This window comes from Pan troglodytes, chromosome 18, assembly GCF_028858775.2.
Source record: "Pan troglodytes isolate AG18354 chromosome 18, NHGRI_mPanTro3-v2.0_pri, whole genome shotgun sequence".
NCBI lineage: Eukaryota > Metazoa > Chordata > Mammalia > Primates > Hominidae > Pan > Pan troglodytes.
Genome location: NC_072416.2, coordinates 54,171,704 through 54,193,123, shown reverse-complemented (window position 1 = coordinate 54,193,123; position 21,420 = coordinate 54,171,704). Strand labels below are relative to the sequence as shown.

The 21,420-nt window shown below is 37.3% G+C and overlaps 1 pseudogene across 1 annotated transcript in view; it reads left to right on the top strand.

Annotated features, from left to right (window-relative positions):
• The first annotated feature begins 436 nt into the window (after nucleotides 1-436).
• Nucleotides 437-21,420, top strand: part of LOC104002630 (5E5 antigen-like) — a 205,436-nt pseudogene continuing 184,452 nt past the window's right edge. Inside the window, exons 1-2 of the transcript XR_010152346.1 lie at nucleotides 437-1,722; nucleotides 3,520-3,617. The product of XR_010152346.1 is annotated as a 5E5 antigen-like (transcript). The remainder of the gene's footprint in view (nucleotides 1,723-3,519; nucleotides 3,618-21,420) is intronic.

Sequence of the window (21,420 nt, the reverse complement as noted above, 5' to 3'; positions counted from 1 at the left end):
CCCCCAGCGCCCTCCCGGCCCGCGGCTCCCCCGGGGTGGGTGCTTGCGGGACTGGCGGGGGCGGGGAGTGGGGCCGGGCGCGCGCCGGGGCGCCCCACCCCGCCCCCGCCCCCGCCCCACGCGCCGGCGGCGCGGACCTCCTTGTCAATGGGAGCGCGGGGCCGGGCTGCCCGCAGGACGGTCAGGTGGGCCCCCCAGCTCGCTGCCAGCGCGGCCTCTGTCCCTCTCGGGCCGGCTCTCCATCTTGTCGCCCGCAGCCCGCCTTCTCCGTGGCTCTCCAGCCGCTGGGGCCGCAGAGCCGAGGCCGGGTTACCTCAGGAAACGCGATGTGGTAGTGGGTCGGAATAAACCCGCGCGCCCCAGAATTCGCCTTGGGGGCGTAAGGACAGATTCGGACTTCTCGTTTCCTATGTCCACATTTATTGAGCACCTAATAGGTGAGACCCGAGGCTGTAAGAAGAGGAACGCAGCGGGCGGAGAAAAGCCAGAGCTTTTTCTCTGTGAGCCGCTGCCTCCAGGGCCATAGCCGACCCTGCTCCGAGATCCCAGCCGCCGCTCTCCGTGCAGGAGGGGTGCCCACCCTGGGGAGGCCAGGGTGCGCGGAGTGGAGGGACAGGGCTTCAAGCGACCGGGAGTTACCAGCAAACCCCTGATCCCTGAGCAGTTTATTTTAAAAGCTTTTGCAAATGTTGGACGGTTTCGTTTGGTGGAGGCCGTCTTTGCACTAAATTCTCCTGTCCTCCCCCTTCGAAACGCACAAAATGAATTTTGAACAGATTTTGGATGAGAGGTTTTCTTCCTTTTTTCATCTTCTGAAACATTTCCCCCTCATTTCTTCTCAGATAAAGACCCAGAAACCCGGGACAGTTACTCGGTGTACAGCTAGTCAAATACTGAGGAAACCAGTCGATATTTGCCAAAGATTGGGCATGTTCTGGGTGGTCTCAGATTTTGAAGAAACGACTTTTTTACTGCACAAAATAGTTTTACAATCAGTTCCATCAGACAGCCCCAGGGGCTCTCCTAGGGAAAGGGGCCAATAGGCAAGGTTGCATGGGGATAAGAGAGGCAAGCGGCCAGTGGAAAACGTTTTTTGTTTTTTTTTTCCTAACAGTTGGGCATTTCTGTAGCTCTGAAAGCAAACTTGTTTGTTTCATTTCAACGATAGAAAAAAAACCACTCCTGTTTTGGAAATGTAACCCAGCATAAAAATACATTTGCAATGGGGAAAAAGAAAGCAGTTTAGGGCCACCCAGAAGAAAATATTTTTTCCCTGATTTTTTTTTTAATTTGGTATTTCCCAGTGTGGGTTTGCCTCATTTTACAAATAGCTGCCCATGTCAAGAGGTGGGTATGTGATTTAAATATTTTAATTTGAATCACATTTTACATAGTCTAGGAAACTGACAAAAGAATCCTATAGAGAATTGTTTTATAAAGTGAATAACTGCTTCTCTACCTACCTGCCCCTCTCATTCTTCTTTTCTGTGCGTGTTTTTGGGGGGCTGTTATGGGATAAATCTTGTTTGGCTTAAAAATCACTAAAACGCAGCCTTTCAAATCCAAAACAGAGAGCTTAGGTACCCAACATTCTATAGAATGTATTATTTCCTCAAGAGGTTGCTAGGAACAGTTATGTAGATCTACCAGGTGCAGGGAAGCACTCCACACTCTCACCCAGGTCCTGTATCCCTGCAAGACTGCGTTGGAAAGACTGAAGAGGTAAGAATATACCGATTTAATTGCGGATTCCGGGTCACATTTCACGTTTCCATGCTCTTTCTTTGAAGTAATTTTTAATTTAAAATCTTAGGCTCTTGGATTATTTGGGTTTGTATGGTTGAATGAAACTATCATTGACCTTAGGTATATTTATTTCTTCTTGGTATCAGACCTAGTATGATGGAGGCACAAACCTGTTTTGCGTTTTTCTTTACTCACTCTACTTATTAAGCACCTACCTACCATGTACAGGGTAACTGTTCTAGGGGCTATAGATGTTGTATTTCAGGTTTGTCTACTCAGTTTTCTTTTTCTGGGTCACTTTGCATCTTTATCGCTGGGCTTCGTAAAAGACTAATAATAATCCGCTTCATCTGTATAGTGCTTTACAGCTTACAGAGCACTTTTACAAAAATTATCTCATGTGATCCTCCCACATAAACCTCAGTTAAGCACATGGCGTGGGAAGCATCATGGCTGAGTGCAAAGAACCTGGACCATGAATACAGATCAACCTGAGTACCCATTTTATAGCTGAAGAAGCTGAGCCACTGTTTAGGGTCACGAACAGTTATTCTTCTTACTACTACCTGTAAGTAGTAAGCCAGTGCTCCTTTCACATGTTTGTGGACTATCTGAGAAACTGCATGCTATATGCACATATAAAGTGTGCTTCCCAGACTTACAGAAAGTATACAACCCGAGAACCCACTCATATTCAGGTTCCCCCAAAGGACGTGAGGATAAGAATCTCTCAGTTCTCTGTGAATTATTAGTAATTAGATAATACCACAAGTGTTTAATTGTTCACAATTAATTCCTGTGGGAATGAGGAAATTACTATCCTAACATCAGCAGCGGGAGATGCTTAGACCAAGGACAGATTCTATTTGGTTTTATTTTATATGATCCTCAGAATTTTATTTCTCGGATTATTGTTGATGTCCAGAGAATAACTCTCCCTCCAACCTCAGCCATTCCCTTTGCTACACACATACATCATTCAGTATATTTTTAATTTTATAAGTAGGTAATTAGAGTATTTTATATACTCTCTAAAAGAAACAACGGCAAAGCCCTTTACTGCATGTGGCTCCTGGATCTGGAGGGCAATTCATTATATCAATAAGATTCCCCAGCTCTGACTTACAGAATGTGGGCTCTGATTAGGTAAACTGACTTCCCCTGTTTGTTCCCTTTTATACTTTAATTAAATATAAAATTACTTTAATTATTTAAATATGTATGCATTGGCAGTCTACTGTGTTTAATATATTGATTTAGACATGAAGACAGGTTGGGATGTCATGAGCTTGGAATCTTGAAATCTTGAAAATTCTGGAATGTTTTCTCAAAACAATTTACATTAGAATTAGCTGGGGTGCTTGTTAAAAATTCAGTTATCCATCTTACTTTTACCAACTCAGATTCTTCAGCCATTTGCATTGATAGCCACTCCCCAGGTGATTTTTCTGTGTACAGAGTTTGGTCTTGTGCAGAATCTGTATGTGCCAGTTAATTCTGTTAAGAGCTTACTTTCTTAAAGCCCAGATACCTCACATGTTTCTAAATTCAACATTTTTTTATGTTTAGTAGTTTTTTTGTATTTCTGTGAAAGGGAAAAAAACTATGAAAATTGCTTATGAATACTACTCTCATGGGAAGAAAATAGGCTAAAATATGTGGTTCATAACCTAAATGAAACTAAATATCCAGTGAATTAGTCATTTTATTATTATTATTATTATTATTATTATTATTATTATTTTTGAGACGGAATCTCACTCTGTTGCCCAGGCTGGAGTGCAGTGGCACAATCTTGGCTCACAGGAACCTCCGCCTCCCAGGTTCAAGAGATTCTCATGCCTCAGCCTCGCGAGTAGCTGGAATTACAGGTGAGCGCCCATGCCCAGCTACTTTTTTTTTGTATTTTTAGTAGAGACAGGGTTTCACCATGTTGGCCAGGCTGGGCTCCAACTCCTGACCTCAAGTGATCTGCCAGCCTCGGCTTTCCAAAGTGCTGGGATTACAGGTGTGAGCCCATGCACGCAGTGAATTAGGCATTTTAGGGAGAATGGTAGGTCACTAGAAATTTTGGGTTTCTGCACTAAGTGTTTCTGTTATAAAATTGATAACTCACAATCCAACTTAGTGGTGAATATGATTTAGAAGAATGTCTGGTTTTGGCTAAGAGATGACTTTTCTTTTTTTTCCAGTTTGTATCTGGCATTAATGAGGGAAGGTGCTGATCAATTTTTTTATGTCCCTAAAAGATGAGTCTTCTATTCAGCATTTCCCTAACTCATACTTGTGCACATCTCTCAGACCTACCAGAGTGGTGGTTCTCAAATGTTGTGCACAAGAATTACCCAAGATGCTTTTTAAAGAGCAGATTTCTGGGTTTAATCCCTAGAATTTCTGAATCAGTAAGTTTGAGGCTAAGCTTAGAAATCTTCATTTTTACATTTATACCTTCTCCCTAAGTACTCAGGTACTTTGGGAAAACATTAGTAAACTGTAAACTCCTTTTAGGGGACAGAGTTGTCTTATTACTTTGTATATATCCCCAAAGGTCAAGGATGGCCCACTGCCCATAAGTCATCAGTTTCAATATTTGTTAACTAAACAAGGGCTGATTTAGCAAGGGCTAAATCAGACAATGTGACAAAGCTCTTCCCACCTCTGAGACTTTTTTATTTTTGTGGTAGAATTTTTTTTACTTGATTATTCTAGAAAATGCTTAGGATTGGATGAGTTCAAAAAGGTAATGGCTTGTCTTCAAGTAAGGCTCTGAAAAATGAAATGATACAGATTTTAAACAAACAAATGGGAGATTTATAGGCCTATGCCAGCTTGTGAGAAGAGTGTTTGCCAGGTGTTTTTGACATTCCCGTCAGAAAATTTTTTGCTCAATTTTGTGTCCCATTTTGTTATTTTGTAGAATTCATGAAAAATTAGTTTTCTTATTTATAATTTTAGGGATAAGAGATGTCATAAGAAGAAATAAAGGTTTTGTGTACTTTTAAGTGAAGGGATTTTCATGAAGGAGCAGATTAAGGTTTATAGGTAATTGAATTGAGCTCTTAAGTTATTGAAGTCCATTATGTGGTCACTGTTGACAACATAATTTGTTGAGTGTTCTTTGATGGTTGAAGAACCCCAAAGAGGGTGTGCTTTGTGATTTTTTTTTTTCAATTTAGGATAGCTAGAGAATCCCACAGGGATGCCTTTGGCTTGAATAGAGTGAAAAGTTGGAGGGGGCCAAGACTAGTGCTTTCACATTGACAATAAAATGGACCAAGAGCTGAAATTGAAGTCAGAAGCTTGGCTTAATATGAAAGCGTTACCTAAAGTCATGGATTCCAATTGGAATTTTCTTGGAAAACTTTTCATTAGAAACTAAGATTCTTATTTGTTTTGATGGGAGTAATAGTCCTTTTCAACCTACCTGGGCTGGAGTTGACAGAAAAGATTAGCAGGAACATATTTGTAAAATATTTATTTAATACTTATTATATCCTCCAGAAGACAAGAGCTTTCCTGACACAAAGGTTAGTTGCATTATTTATCATGTTTTCTGTCTCCATAGAGTCTTTCACACATGCAGCTCAAACACATTTTAGACATTATCTCATTAGTCTTCTGTAAGCTTCAAGGTCCAAAGTTTTATTACTGCATTGCTTTTTACAGATAGAACTGTTTTTGTTTGTTCCTGTCAGTTATATTTGTGAAAGCAAAAAGTAGGTGAATTTTATGTGAATCCAGTTAAAACCAATTGAATTGGCTATAACATGTGTAACTGAGGGAGGAGAGGCTATCAATTAGTTCAAATTTAGAAGTACATTGAGAGTGTTTGGCCAGACTAGACTGAATTAATTTTGTGACTTGTCTGCATTCTCTAAAGTACATGTGGTTTGAGGTGTTCCCAAAGTCTGCCAAGTACCAAGATTGAGACGTTCCAGTCGGGTAACATGGTTCTTTAGTTGAGCTGACATTTAGGTGTGTTATCTATTCTCCAAAGGCCTGCAAAACCCTGACCTCTGTGGCAAAGAAAAACATTTTTATGAAATTCCTGTGTGTGTGATGGAGCACATCTATAAAACTAAAAAAGGACAACTCAGTGAGAGATACATTTTCAACCAGGCACCTATCCCATAGGACTTTTACCTAGAGTCATTTTAGTTGAAGTAAAAAGAAATGAACTGTACTGATTTTCCTCTCAAGTAGTCCCTGAAGTCCACTGTCTCTCCCGCTGGCCATTGTAGTCTTTGGAGAGGGCTAAGAGGAAAGAACTCTGAATTAGTTACATCCAATATAAATGAAAAACAGCACTGTTTCTAATGACTACAGAGAGGACATATACAGGTCTTAATAAAAACACTGAAAGCAATGGCTTAACCATGACTCTGAAATTAATGAGGTCAATGCCCAAAGGCAATCTTAAAAAGAAAAATCAATGGTGGGATTGAGAGGTGGGGTGAATGAGGCAATGAAAGAAAAAGGGTAGGTTTAGAGACTGGTCACTTTGATCATTCTTTTTTTTGATTCTGTAACCTCTGCTTCTGTTCTAGGAAGGAAGTGATACCAATCATTTTGTTCCTTTTCTTGCCTCCCCCGCCTCTGCTCTATTTATATACTTGGCTTTATCCCCCCATAAACATTTCCACAGCAAGAAATAGTGATAAGAATGATATTTTTTCCTATAATTATCTTCATTTATTTAATTCATGAATGTCTTCCATATTTATTGTATGCTTACCATGTGCCAGACACTATGTTAGATGTTGGGAATATACTGTTGAATACAACGCACATGGTCCTCTGCCATCATGCAGAGGCATATGGTCTCAGATTTTTGAATTGTAATAATCTCTCATATATTATTTAATTCAATCCTTATAACAGCTACTTGAAATAGCCAGGATTTCTGTTTTCCATTGCATGCATAATGAAATTAAGCTTAGAGAAGTCCAAGTGATTTACCTAAGATCACATAGCTCATAAATTGAGTAATCAGGATGGACACCTTAATTTTCTGAATTCCAAGACAGTGTTCTTTCTGCCACATCATGCCACTTCCCGAAGATCCAAGGTTCATCTCAGTTGCTTTTTTAAATAGCACAGGCACCAATTATGCTATTCATATTTTAGTGGGTTTTTACTTTACTCAGTAATCCTTCTCCTACTTTGTTGGATATTGTTGATCATCATAATGAACTTTACCCAAGAATTTACAATCCCATGATATCTATTCCAATAAATCATTCCTAGCTCTTAAAGTAGAATAGATTATCTTTGTAGTGTATATTTATCAGAATATTCTCCATGTTTTGCAGCATCCGCTCCCTCAAAGGTGAAAACCAGAAATTGGCAGTAGATGATATGCAACTATTAAATATAATGTGAAGCTTTAGTCTCAATAGGTTTGGACAAATAATAAATGAAAGTAATTTTCAAAACTGAAGGGAAGTAATACCAAGAAAGTCAGCAGAGTGAAAAGAACACTGGATAGAATGAAGAGACAAGACTTTTAGTCTCTGGCCAACTTTGGGAGACTTAATTCACTTTCCAGGCCTCAGTTTCCTCAATCAAGAAATTGGATTTTAGGCATCTTTTATCCGTAATTCTAAATCCGAGTTGCGAGGACAGAGAACCTGGAGGACTGACACTGGGAAGATTACAGAAGGCAGAGCTCCAGAGGGCAAAGCAAGAAAATGTTACAAATCTATTTATTCAATCCTTGAAACTGAGTGTATCTGTTCCACTATCAAAATGGTTCCCCTTACTTTTTTCTTCCCTTTAAGTCAAGCATGAATTTTTCATATTTCGTATAGTGTTTGCTTTAGAAATATAACACCTTGTAAACGTAACAAGCCAATAGTATGAAAAGACTATGGATTGGCTTTGATTTTCCCACTTAGAAGTGACACCACTCCTAGATATACTGGAATATTTTTTTAGCCCGTCATGAAAGGTTTCTGCAGATAGCCCTGTATCCTTTTCAGCACAGCAGGCAGATAATGGCTCCTAATCATCACCCAATTGATTTTGACAATATTTCTTTGTGAGTGAATAGGATGAGTGGGGAACATCCCAGGGGGCTGGGAAAGTATAGCTAAGGGAGTCACATAAATCCAGGAGTGAGACAGCCAGTGGTAACTAAAGGGGCAGATGAGCTTAAGAAGGGGTTTACCTTTTCTCACAGCCTCCACTAGATCTTTGCAGTCCTGCCTTTCTTGTGATTTTCTCTGGTATGGCTCTAACAGTTCTCCTGATTCTTCACTTACTTCCTACCAGTCACTCAGTTAGCAAATATTAGTTGCTATTACTTGTTGAAAGGGTGTCATTGAGGGGATGGAGGAATTCAGCATGATGCTTTCATAACCTTAGAGATACTAGTGGCTCTGAGCATGAAGGAACCAAGGATTTATGAATTTATCCAATTGTAAGTTAAAAATTAAGTTTTTTAGAAATCGGTAGAGAGAATGTCGGAACTCCAATCAAATAACATCGAAGAATACATCTTTGCTCTTCACTGAAAGTCTGGTTCATGGGCCTGGCGTGGTGGCTTATGCCTGTAATCCCAGCACTTTGGGAGGCCAAAGCAGGTGGATCACCTGAGGTCAGGAGTTCGAGACCAGCCTGGACAATATGGTGAAACCCCGTCTCTACTAAAAAAAATACAAAAAAAAAAAAAAATTTGCCGGACGTGGTGGCAGGCGCCTGTAATCCCAGCTACTCCAGAGGCTGAGGCAGAAGAATTGCTTGAACCTGGGAGGCAGAGGTTGCAGTGAGCCGAGATCGCGCCATTGCACTCCAGCCTGGTGACAAGAGCAAGACTTCATCTCAAGAAAAAAAAAAAAGTCTGGTTCGTGAATGTATATTTATATGTTTTAGGTTAAAACAAAATGCTTAATGTATGTATATAAAAAACTTAAAATTTTTTTTTTCTTTTCCTTTTTTTTTTTTTGAGTCAGGGTCTCACTCTGCTGTCCAGGCTGGAGAGCAGTGGTGCGATCTTGCCTTTCTGCAACCTCCAACTTCTGGGCTCAAGTGATCCTCCCGCCTCAGCCCCCCAAAGTAGCTGGGGTTGCAGGTGCAAGCCACCACGCCAGACTAATTTTTGTATTTTTTTGTACAGGGTTTCACCATGTTGCTTAGGCTGCTGTAGAACTCCTGAGCTCAAACAATCCATCCACCTTGGCCTCCCAAATACTAGGATTACAGGTGTGAGCCACTGCGCCCAGTCGAAAAAGGCTTTTTTTTTTTTTTCTACAAAAGTAGTCTGCTATTTTAAAGAAAATCAGAATTGCACAGAGAACATCTGGGTTCCCTGGCCTAGAGGACTAAGCTGAGACATTTCAGAATTTCTTAGGGTTGAAGATAACTTGCTGTTGGCTCCAGAATCCAGCTCCAGCTGCCTCCTTCTTCCCTTAGGGAGCTCCTCTGTTTAGGAATCAGCTTCTTTTACATCTAACTGCTATGATTGTAACTACTTAGAAAAACTACCATCACTCCTGTGACAACATCCTGAGGCTGACACCTTAAACAGAATTCAGGTAGGGCATGGGAAGTTGAGCCAGGTAGGTCTTTTCTAGGCTTTTCAGCAGGGCCACTTAGCTCCCTAGGGCAGGCTAACCCTTGGCACAGGTCCTGGACTAATCCAGGCCATAAGCAAGAAAATCCAAATGCTTCTGGGTGGTTGAGCATCAAATCAGTCTCTGTGCTGGTCCTTTTTTGAACTTACCCTGGCCCTACGGAGTAGGCGATTGCCTTGGTGCTTGTGACTAGTTCTAGTAATGAGCCTCTTTTAGGTTCTGTGTATCTGCCTTTGACCCTGCTTTGAGATTGCGGTTCTATGTTGATTCCTTCAGCCTCATTGAAATTAGAAGCCAATCCCTAAACCAAAGCCTCCATGACTAGTTTCTTATTACAAGCTGCTATATCTCTAATGCCCATCATCTGTCTGTTTGGAACTTTGCCTATTGTCGATGCCTGACTCCCTACGCATCTCTTCGCTTTTGGATATCTGCCTGTTGACATCATGGTGCCTTCCTCTCACCTCTATAATAGCCTACAATAATCCTTTGCTTACTGTCAGACTCCCTTCACACCATGATTAAGGCCTAACAGACATCTATAGCATGAATCCCACATATCTGGATTTTGGATGCCTACACATTTGGATTTTTGGTGCCTGTCATGTGAACCTGCTATCTTGCCTAGTCCCAATGGGATTGCCTATAGTCATTCTCAAACCTTAATGTTCATAAAAATCCCCAAATGTGCTTATTAAAAATGCAAGTTCCTGGGCTCCATCCTTAGACATGGTGATTCAGTAACCCTGAAGTGGGCCTTAGAAATCTGCATTTGAACATGTACCTCCAAATAATTTTGAGATACCTTGGGAAAACCACATTTTGAGAAACCTAGTGTCTGGAGCTTGATCATTCCTTATCAGGGCCATTCCATCCCCAGGCAAACTTGATTTTGACAGATCATAGGAAAACTACTTTTCCATGAGGAATTTCTGAATATCATAATATTGCTACATTTTGGAATATTATTTTGTTCGTATTTTTCTGCTTACTGGATTGGGGAAACTTTATAGAGGTTATAATGCCCAGCTAGATGCACTCTGGCTACTAGTTCATACAAGTACATCAGAATTTTAAGAGTTCAGATTTTGCCTCATAATTTGGGCCCTGCTGTCTCTAAGGTAAGGATAACATAGTGACTTAGAAATGCATGAATCAATGATATCTCCATCAGTGGCCTATATTTTAGGACAATGGAGGAAAGTGTCTTCTTCCTCTTGGATCTGGATTCATGCTTAAATATTGACTTCATCAATGTGCCTATGTATGCCATTATAGGTGTGACATATAGTCATATATATACAGATATAAAGAGAAAGGAACTCTGGAGACAGGAGGAGCCACTACAACTGCTCTTTGTTGTAGGATGGTAGCTTACGTGAGGCCTACCCTGACTTGGATGCAATAGTCTTCAGATTCAGATTAAACATTTTTGGAAGGAATACTTCGAAGAGCATTTTGTAGACTTCCTTTTACATTACATCAAGTGTGTCATAAGGTACCCCCCATGGTTTAGAAAAATTCTCAGCCATTTGGAGCCCATGGGAGCCATCAAGAAACCCAGGGAAAGACTTCTGTTTATTGTCAAGATGGAATAACAGTTACTGCCTGTTTATCTACCATCCCATCTGAAACAACTGTAAGAAAGAGCAGACAAGATACATGAAATAATGATTTTCAAGATCCTGGACATCGGGCGATGAATAACAGTGATTCCTGACAGATAGGAAACAAAAGAGGTGACCTCATGATTACACAGCTTACTGCCTTGAGGGATATTTTAGGTTGTGGTGCAGAAAGGAGGAACCCAGGTAAAGCTTAGCAGACTCCATGGGTTGAGGAGATAGAGCTGGGAGTCTGGAGAGACCAAGGAAGCTAGAGTTCTTAGGACAAAATACTGGAGAGGAGAAAGCTGCACACAGAACTCCAAAGATCTGCAGAGAATCTTTTGAGTATTCCAATTAATAATTGGCACATGCATATGAGGAAACTGTTAAAGACTGGGGAAATAACCATCAAAGAGAGTTAGGGGGAACAGTGACAGCACTTACACAGGTCTAATAATAGTGCCTATTTATGTCAGCCAGACCAGAACATCTCCTAATTTATAAAGTGTTGGAGAGAGTGCTCAAAAGGGTCTTGCTACAGTAGTGGGGAATAATTAGTTCTAGACTAAATGTTATTATACATTGGTCTTGCCTCACAAGCAAGATTCAAAATGATCAAATTATTTCCAAGGAATTTAACCATGTCCTGAAACAAAACCCAAGGATATTTTTTAAAAATATGAAAATATCCAGCAGCCAAAAAGGCAACATTCATAATGACTGGATCCAAATAAATATTTCTGGGCATGCAGAAAACCAAGAAAATCTGACCCACATTAAGAAAGGTAATCCATCCATCTAAAAACTGATGCAGATGTTGGAATTAGAAGACAAAGATATTAGAAGTTATTATAACTGCATTATATCTGTGAGTAGAGACTTCAAATATATTTTTTTAAAAGAGGCCCAAATTAAATATCTAGAGATAAAAACTGTAATGTCTGAGATAAAAAATAAACTAGCTGGGGTCAATAGCACATTAGATATTAAAGAAAAAAAGATTAATGACCCCGATGACATAGAAATACAAACTATCCAGAATGAATACACAGAGAAAAAAGAAAATTTTAAATTAGGCAGACATAAATTATACCAGTAATTACATTAAATGTAAATGGATTAAATATGCAAAGTAAAAGGCAGAGATTTGCAGAATGTATTAAAAAATAATACAACTATAAGCTGTCTACAAGAGCACACTTTAGATTCAGAGATACAAATCTGTTGAAACTAGAAGGATGAGGAAAAAAGAACCATGCAAACAGTAACCAAAAGAGGTAAGGGAGCTATACTAATATCAGACAAAACACAAATTGTTTTGTGTTTTGAGACACAAATTGTTACTAAAGACAAAGAGGGACATTTTATAATGATAAAAGGAAGATAAAACAGTTGGACATATAATAATTGTAAACGTATATGCACATAACAACAGAGTCCCAAGATATATGAAGCAAAAACTGACAGAATTGAAGGGAAAAATAATTCAATAATAATAGACTTCTGTATCCCACTCTCAATCATGGATAGCATAACTATACAGGAGATTAAAAAGGAAATAGAAAACTTGAACAATATATAAGTCAACTAGGCCTAGCGGACATCTATAGAACTCTCCACCTGACAGCAGTGGAATATACATTCTTCTCAAGCTGACATGAAATACTCTCCAGGCTAGACCAATGCTAGGGCACAAAATAAGCCTCAATGAATTTAAAAGGATTGAAATCAACAAAGTGTATCTCTTACCACAATGAGATTAAATTAAAAACTAATAACAGAAGGAAATTTGGGAAATTCACAAATACATAAAAAATAACACACTCCTAAATAATCAATGGACTGAGGAAGATATGACAGGAGAAATTAGAAAATACAATGAAATAAGTGAAAATATAAATACAACATGCCAAAACCAGTAGAATTCAGCTAAAGCAGTGGCTATAAATACCTATATTAATATTATATTATATATAGCTGTAAATGCCTATATTAAATAAGAAAAAAATAGTCCATATTCTAATCTTCATCATAGAAAACTTAAAGTGAAGAGCAAACTAAGCCCAAAGTAAGCAGATGATGGAAATAATAAGATTAGAGAGGAAATAAGTGAAATACAGAATGGAAAAACAGTAGATAAAATTAATGAAACCAAAAGTTGGTTCTTCAAAACAATCAACAAAATAGATAAACTTTTAGCTTTTCGGACCAGGGGGAAATAAAAGAGAAAATTTAAATTACTAAACCTAAAATGAAAGAGGAAACATTACTACTAACCTTAATATTAGTAAAACATTAATTGTCATTAAATGTCATGACATTACATAATTAAAACATTAAATGTCATAACATTATTATGAACTTAACATTAGTAAAACTGTAAAACTAACCTTAGCAAAATAAAAAGATTATAAATGAATAATTGAATGCCAAAAATTAGCTTAGATGAAATGAATAAACAACTAAAACTGACTCAAGAAATAAAAGATCTGAATAGACTTATAACAAATAAAGAGATTGAATTAGTAATAAAAAATTTTCCAGAGAGAAGCTCAAACCCAAAAGGCTTCACTGGTGAATTCCTCCAAACATTCAGAGAATCAGTTGCAGATTTAATATTGTTAAGATGTCAATGCTGCTTAAAAGATCTACAGATTTGATGGAATCCCTATCAAAATCCTAATGACAATTTTTACAGAAATAGAAAAACTCATCCTAAAATTCATATGGAATCTCAAGGAACCCTGATTAGCCAAAAAAATCTTGAAAAAGAACAAAGCTGAAGAATTCACACTTCCTGATTTCAAAACTTACACCAAAGTTACAGTGACCAAAACAGTGTGGTACTGGTATCAGGACAGCCATATAGACAATGGAAGAGAAAAGGGAGCCCAAGAATAAGTCCTCATATATATGGTCAAATGATTTTTGACAAGAATGCCAAGACTATTTAATAGGGAAAAAAAATTCTTTTCAGCAAATGGTGCTGGGAAAACTGGATATTTACATGAAAAAGAATGAAGTTGGACCTTTATCTAACACCATACAAAAATTAACTCAAAACGAATCAAAGGCCTAAATTTAAGATCTAAAAATGTAAAACTCTTACAAGAAAGCAGGGCAAACCTTCATGATGTTGGATGTAACTATGTTTTCTTGGATATGACACCAAAGTCTCAGGCTACAAAACAAAAAATAGACAAATGGGATCTCTTAATTTTTTAAAAAACAATTTTTAAAAACCCAATTTTTAAAAAAAATTGTTCATCAAAAGACAATATCAACAGAGTAAAAAGGCACCCCATACAATGGGAGAAAATATTTTCAAATCATATATCTCATAAGGCATTAATATCCAGAATATGTAGAGAACTCCTAAAACTCAACAAGAAGGCAACCTGATTAAAAATGGACAAAAGACTTAAATAGGTATTTCTTCAAAGAAGATATACAAATGGCCAATAAACACATGAAAAGATGCTCGACATCACTACTCACTGGGGATATGCAAATAAGAACTGCAGTGAAATACCACCTTCACATTCATAAAGATGGCTACTATTAAAAGAAAAACAACAAGTATTGCTGAGGTTGGGAAATAATTGGAACCTTATATACTCTTGATGGGAATGTAAAATGGTACAGCTACTGTGGAAAACAGTATGACAGTTTCATAAACAATTAAAAATAGGATTAACATATGATCCAGCAATTCAGTTTCTCAACATAGACCTAAAAGAATGGAAAGGGCCTTAAAGAGATGTTTATACACCCATGGTCATAGTAGCATTGTTCACAATAGCTAAAACGTGGAAGCAACTCAAGTATCCATTGATGGATGAATGGATAAGCACAATGTGGTATATACATTGAATGGAATATTATTTAGCCTTAAACAGGAATGAAATTCTTACATATGCTACAATATGGATGAACCTTGAGGACATTATGGTAAATTAAATAAGCTAGTCACAAAAAGACAAATTCTCTGATTACACTATATGAGGTAAATAGAGTAGTCAGAATCACAGAGCAAAATCACAGGGACAGAGAGGAGAATGGTGGTTGCCAGGAGCCAGGGAGAGGGAGGAATGGGCAGTGGGCAGTTATTGTTTAATGGGTATAGAGTTTCAGTTTTACAAGATGGAAAGAGATGATCTGATGGTGATGATGATTGCTCAACATTATGAATGCATTTAATACACTGAACTATACACTTAAAAATTGTTGGCCAGGTGCGGTGACTCACGCCTGTAATCCCAGCACTTTGGGAGGCCGAGACGGGTGGATCACGAGGTCAGGAGATCAAGACCATCCTGGCTAGCATGGTGAAACCCCGTCTCTACTAAAAATACGAAAAAAAAATTAGCTGGGCGTGGTGGCGGGCGCCTATAGTCCCAGCTACTCCAGAGCTGAGGCAGGAGAATGGCGTGAATCCGGGAGGTGGAGCTTGCAGTGAGCCGAGATTGCGTCACTGCACTCCAGCCTGGGCGACAGAGTGAGACTCCGTCTCAAAAAAAAAAAAAAAAAAGATAATAAATTTTATGTTATATGTATTTTACCACAATAAAAAATTGGGAAAAATCAATTTTAATCTTTCTCAAACTCTCAAAATATAGAACAGGAAGAAACACTTCCCAACTTAATCTATGTCACCAGAGAACCAAAATCAGACAATGACATCATCATAAGAAAACTTAAAGCCCGTATTCCTCATGAATATAGATGCAAATTTTTGAACAAAATATTAGAAAACCAAATCCAGCCATGTATAAAAGGGATACACAATGATCAAGTGGGATTTGGTCAAATGATGCAGAAAAGGCATTTCACAAAATCCAACAGTTCTTTTTCTGCATCAGTTGAAATGATCATGTGGTTTTTGTTCTTTTTTCTATTAAGATAGCATATTACATTGATTTTCAGATATTAAACCAACTTTGTATTCCTGGGATAAATCTCACTTGATCTTAGTGTATCCTTTTTATATAAGAGAGCTAGTGTCCAACATGATGACTATAGTTGGTAACAATGTGTTGTATACTTGAAAATGGCTAAGATAGTAGATTTTAAGTGTGCTCATCACACTAAAAATGGGAAGTATGTGAGGTAATGCATGTTAATTAGCTTGATTTCGCCATTCCACGATATATATATGTGTTTTAAAACATCATGTTGTACACCATAAATTTATATAATTTTCATCAATTTAAAAAGTAGTTAGAAAAAGAAATGCAAGACTAATACATTCAAAACTATAAAATTTGGCCAGCTGCAGTGGCTCACACCTGAATCCCAGCACTTTGGGAGGCTGAGGTGGGAGGATTGCTTGAGCCTAAGAGTTGAGACCAGCCTGAGCAACATGTTGAGACCCTGTCTCTACAAAAAAATTAAAAAATTAGCCAGGAGTGGTAGCACATGCCTATAGTCCCAGCTACTTGGGAAGATTGAGGTAGGAGGACTACATGAGCCAGGGAGGTCAAGGCTAAGTGACTCCTGATCATGTCACTGCACTCCAGCCTGGGTAACAGAGAAGACCCTGCCTCAAAAACAAAAAAAAACTACAAAATATTGTTGACATAAATTAAAGAGGATCCAAATAATTGGAAAGACATCTCATGTTAATGGGTTAGAAGACTTAACTAATAATGTTAAGAAAGCAATACTCCACAAGTTGATCTACAGATTCAGTGCAATTTCTATCAAATCTCAGCTGGCTTTAAAAAAATTATCAGGCTGATCCTAAAATTCATGTGAAACTGTAAGGGACTCAGAATGGACAAAACAATACTGAAAAAGAAGAACAAAGTTAAGGACTCACACTTCCTGATTTTAAAATGTACTGTGAAGCTAAAGTAATGAAGCCAGTGTAATACTGGCACAAGGAAAGCTATTAAGAGACATGTATAGATCAATGGCATGGAATTAAGAGTCCAGAAAGAAATCCTTACTTTTATGGTCAATTGATTTTTGACAAGGATATCAAGACAATCAGACAGAGAAAAAAATAGTCTAGATTCCTACATTTTAAGGAATCAATCGAACCTCTACCTCACACCAAATGCTGAAATTATTATATCTCGAAATTGATCATAGACCTAAATTTAAGAGCTAAAACTAAAAAAAAAAAAAAATCTCATAAGAAACCATAGGAATAAATCTTCCTGTTATTGGGGCAATTGGTTTCTTAGATACAATGCAATAAGTACAAGTGACAAAAGAAAAATAGGTAAGTTGGACTTCATCAAAGTTAAAATCTTCATGCTTTAGAGGACACCATCAAGAAAGTAAAAAGACAACCCACAGATGGGAGAAAATTTTTTTTATTATACTATAAGTTCTAGGGTACATGTGCACAACGTGCAGGTTTGTTACATAGGTATACATGTAAACCATGTTGGTTTACTGCACCCATCAACTCATCACTTACATTAGGTATTTCTCCTAATGCTATCCCTCCCCCAGCTCCCCACCCCCTGACAGGCCCCAGTGTGTGATGTTCCCCGCCCTGTGTCCAAGGGTACTCATTCAATTCCCACCTATGAGTGAGAACACGTGGTGTTTGGTTTTCTGTCCTTGTGATAGTTTGCTCAGAATGATGGTTTCCAGCTTCATCCATGTCCCCGCAAAGGACATGAACTCATCTTTTTTATGGCTGCATAGTATTCTATGGTGTATATGTGCCACATTTCTTAATCCAGTCTATCATTGATGGACATTTGGGTTGGTTCCAAGTCTTTGCTATTGTGAATAGTGCCACAATAAACATATGTGTGAATGTGTCTTCATAGTAGCATGATTTATAATCCTTTGGGTATATACCCAGTAATGGGATTGCTGGGTCAAATGGTATTTCTAGTTCTAGATCCTTGAGGAATCGCCACACTGTCTTCCACAATGGTTGAACTAATTTACACTCCCACCAACAGTGTAAAAGTGTTCCTATTGGGAGAAAATATTTTTAAATTATATGCCTGTTAAGGGACCTGTATCCAGAATATATAAATAACTCTTATAACTCAATAATAAAAAGACAAATAGCTCAATTTAAAAATGGACAAAGGGTCTGAATAGACATTTCCCCAAAGAAGATATACATATAGCTAGTAATGACATATAAAGATGCTCAACATTCTTAGTAAGGAAATGCAAACCAAGACCACAGTGAAATACCAATTTACACTTACTGGAATGGCTATAATAAAAAAGAAGACAATTATAAGTTCTATTGAGGATGTGGAGAAACTGGAACCCTCATCAATTGCTGCTAGGAATGTAAAATGATACTGCCTACCAGCAAACTGGAAAACAGTTTGATAGTTCCTCAAAAAATTAAATATACCTTACAGTACAACAGTTCCACTTCTAATTGTATACCCAATAAAAATGAAAACATATGTCCACATAAAAACTTAATCTTCTTAGCAGCATTATTCATAAGCCAAAAAGTAGAAACAACCCAAATGTCCATCAGTTGATGAATTGATGAATAAAATGTGGCATATCCATACAATGAAATATTATCCAAAAGAAATGAAGTGCTGATACATACTACAACATAGATAAACCTTGAAAACATTATGCTAAGTGAAAGAAACCAGGCACAAAAGACTAGGTATTATATAATTCCATTTATATAAAATGTCCAGAATAGGCAAATCTATAAAAACAAAGTGGATTAGTGGTTGCCTAGAGTGGGAAAGGGGGAGGATGAGGGAGTTTCTGCTAGTGGGTGTGGTAGGCAGAAGATGTCCACATTTTAATTCTAGAACCTGTGAATATGTTACCTTACATGACAAAAAGAACTTTACAGATGTGATCAGGTGTACAGGCCTTGAGATGAAAAGATTATCTTGAATTATCCACTTGAATATTTAATCACATGCATGTTAAAACTAGAGAACTTCTCCCAGGTTTTGTCAGAGAGAGAAATGTTAATAATTAGATACAGTGTTGCTGGCTTTGCAGATGGAGGAAGTGGGGGTCATCAGCCCAGAAATGTGGGTGCCTTCTAGAAACTAGGAAAGGCAAGGAAATGAGTCTTTCTCTATAGCCTCCAGAAAGGAATGCAGCCTTGCAGACACTTTGGTATTTGCCCAGTGGGACCATTTCAGACTCCTGACTCTAGAAGTCCAAGATAATACATTTGTATTGCTTTAGCCACTAAGTTTGCAGTAATTTGTTGTGGTATCCATGGAAAACTAATGAAATATGAGTATGGGATTTCTCAGTGATGAAAACATTCTAAAATTATGTAGTAGTGATGGTTGCATAATTTTCTGAATATGCTAAAAACCATTAACATGTACACTTTAAGTGACTGAATTTCATGGTATGTGAATTACATCTCAATAAAGCTGCTTAAAAATAAAGAGCAGTGAGGGACAACTTTAAGCCAGCTAATGTATGTATAATTAGAGTTCCCAAAGGGAAATCAGGAAAAAAATAAGAGTCAATAAAGAAATAATAAAAATTTTGAATTTTGATGAAAACTACAAATCCATAGATCCAAGGATCATGGTTGCATTAGTCTGTTCTCATGCTGCTAATAAAGACATACCTGAGACTAGTTAATTTATAAAGGAAAGAGGTTTAATTGACTCACAGTTCCACATGGCTGTGGAGGCCTCACAATCATGGCAGAAGGTAAATGAGGAGCAAAGTCACATCTTACATGGCAGCAGGCAAGAGACAACTTGTGCAGGGGAACTCCCCTTTATAAAACTATCAGATCTCATGAAACTTACTATCATGAGAACAGCGTGGGAAAGACCCACCCCCATGATTCAATTACTTCTCACCAGGTCCCTCCCATGACATGTGGGGATTATTATAATTCAAGGTGATATTTGGGTGGGGACACAGAGCCAAACCATATCAATGGTGAACCCCAATCACAAGAAATTTGAAGAAAACTACACTAAGTCTCATTATAATGAAACTGCTCAAAACCAATGATAAAGAGTAAATCTTACAAACAGCTATGGAATAAGGATGCGTTATGTACAGAGAAAAAAGATAAGGATTAAAACCAATTTCTCTTTGGAAATGCTACAAATGATAAGACTGGATCAATATCTGAAAAATACCAAAAGAAAAATACTTTCAACCTAGAATTATATACCCAGAGAAAATGTCTCTCAAAAATCTAGACAAAATAATCACCTTTTCACACATAGAAGACAGAATTATTTATCAGCAGTAGACCTGTACTCCTAGAAATTCTAAAGAAAATCTTTCAGGCAGAAGTAAAATAGCACCAGTGGAAATAGGTACCTACAGAAAGAAATAAAGAACACCAGAAATGACAACTACATTTCTTATTTAAACCTCTTTAAAAGACAACAAATAATATTAGGTTGTGCAAAAGCAATTTCGATTTTTAGGTTTTGCCATTACTTTTAATAGTAAAAGCTGCAATTACTTTTGCACCAACCATATAATGTGCCGTGGAGTGAATATTATAAGTAAAATATATGACAAAATGGAGTTTACAGCATAAGTAAATATATGACAAAAAAAGTAGGGGGGAGAAATGGAAGTATATAATTTAGGGATCTTCTATATAAACCAGTATCACTTGAAGTTACACTGTGGTAGGTTAAAGATGTATACTATAAACCCTAAAGCAACTACTAAAATAGCAAAACAAAAGTTATAGATAATAAACAAAGGAGATAAAGTGGAATAATAAAAATAATCCAAAAGTATGCTGAAAAAGAGGAGATAAAATAATAGAACAAATAGAAAATGAATAGCATGATGTTAGACTTATTTAACCATATCAATGGTTAACCTTAAATGTACATGGGATAAACACTCTGATTAAAAGGCAGATATTATCAGATTGAATAAAAAACAATAAAAAATATATGCTGTCTACAAGAAACAGAGTTGAGTTTAAAAGTAGAAAGACGAAAAAAGATATACCATGCTAACACTTATCAAAAGAAAGCTGGAGTGGCTAATATTAGAGAAAGTAAATTTCACAGCAAAGACTATCACCAAGGATGAAGAATGTAATTTCATAATGATGGAAGGAGAAATTCATCAAGAAGAAATAATAATTCAAAACATTTATGCACCTAATTACACAGACTCAAAATGTATACAACAAAAATGGACAGAAATTAAAGGAGAAATACACAATTATAGTTGGAATGATCAACACTGCTTTCCCAGTGATTCATAAAATAAGTAAATGGAAAATTAGTAAATATATAAATGACTTGAAAACCACTATCAACTAGACTTCCCTCAATGACATTTATAAAACACCTTACTCACAAGGGACAGAATACATGTTCTTTTCAAGCATATATTCTAGACCATAAAACACATTTTTACACATTTAAAAATTAAAACCATACAAAGTATGTTTTCTAACCACAATGGTATTAAATGAGAAATAAGCAACAGAAAGATGTATGGAAGATCTCCAAATTTTAAAAAACTAAATAGCATACTTCTTAGTCACCATAATCAAAGAAGAA